General features: G+C 37.5%; 1 protein-coding gene across 1 annotated transcript in view; it reads right to left on the bottom strand.

The window, feature by feature from the left end:
* The window catches only part of KATNBL1 (katanin p80 subunit B-like 1), a 26,378-nt gene that overhangs the window by 24,307 nt on the left and 626 nt on the right, over positions 1 to 1,445 (bottom strand). The gene's annotated exons all lie outside the window — the stretch shown is intronic.

The following is a 1,445-nucleotide window of genomic DNA, read 5'->3' on the forward strand; positions in this document are numbered from 1 at the left end:
CAACAACAACAACAACAACATGATTAACACCCCACCCCACCATTCTCATCCCTCTACTTTTACTTCATACTCATTCTACAATAAGGTTTTATACAGTAGTTGTCCTGAAGAATATTAAAAAAATTAAAATACCCAACCAAATCAAAACAACTAAAACAATAACTGGAACAGTACATTAACAGGCAACTGCTTGAAATGAAAAATTAATTCAGAAGAGGCTATATCAAAAGGAATATCACTACTGATGTCAAAGGAACTTGGCTGAAAGCAGAGAAGACCAGGAACATGTTTGTGTTTTATTGGCAGTACAAAGGCATTTGTCTATGTGGATCATAACAAATTATGGCTAACATTGTAAAGATTAAGAATCTCAGACATTTAATTGTGTGCATGTGAAACCTATCCACAGACCAAGAAGGAACTGCTCAAACAGAACAAGGGAACACTGTTGTTGATAAGTGCCATTGAGTCGTAGATGATTCATAGTGATCCTATTCTCCAAGTTCACAGAGTTTCCGGAGGCAAGCAATTTCGGAAGTGGATACCACTCCTGCTTCCAAGCTTGTTTTAATTGGGGAGCTCCACCAAACACTGTCCACTGCAGGTAACCATTATCGCCTTTGAAACATTAGTGTCACAGTATTTAGCACCACAGTAACCACAAGTTACTTCACTACAGAAAATGGACAGACCAGTGCTATACTACTTAGGAAGAATGTCTGACCAAAAGCAATTAAAACAAGGCCTGAGGGCCACAGATTAAAATCACACACCTTTGGTTTGGTAGCATCACTTTCTGCCCACTAGGTTAACAGAGCTCTATGTTGTTGCTATTAAGGGAACACTACATGGTTTAAAGTCAGGAATGATGTGCATCAGGGTTCTTTCTCCATACTTAGTCAATCTATATGCTGAGAAAGTCATTCAAGAAACCAGAGGTGATGAAGAAGAATGTGCCATCTGAATTGCAAGACGACTCATCAACAATCTACATTATGCAAATGACAAACCTGCTTGTAGAACTGAAGAAGACATGAAACATGTGCTACATAAAAGACTGCTACTGCCTCAAATAAGGATTACATCCCAACTTCAAGGAAACAAAAATTTTCACCAATGGATCTACAGGCAAAATCATGATAGATTAAGACTGAAGTTAACAAAGATTCTACTTTACCTGGGTCCACAATCAACACTCATGGCAGGAAGAGCAAAGAAATCGAAAGACATGTTGCATTGGGAAAATCTGCAACTCGAGACCTCTTCAAACTATAAAAAAGTGCTCAAGAGCGAGGATGTCAGTATAAAGCCTAAGGTATCTTGATCCTAGCCATAGTATTTTTAATTGCTTTCTATCTATCTCAACGTTGGACAATGAATAACAATGACAGAAGAATCTTCTTTTACAATGAATAATGATTACAGAAGAAGAAATCTTCTTTAAT

This window comes from Elephantulus edwardii, unplaced genomic scaffold (genome assembly GCF_000299155.1).
Source record: "Elephantulus edwardii isolate Elephantulus edwardi_28Jun2011 unplaced genomic scaffold, EleEdw1.0 scaffold00026, whole genome shotgun sequence".
NCBI classification, from domain to species: domain Eukaryota; kingdom Metazoa; phylum Chordata; class Mammalia; order Macroscelidea; family Macroscelididae; genus Elephantulus; species Elephantulus edwardii.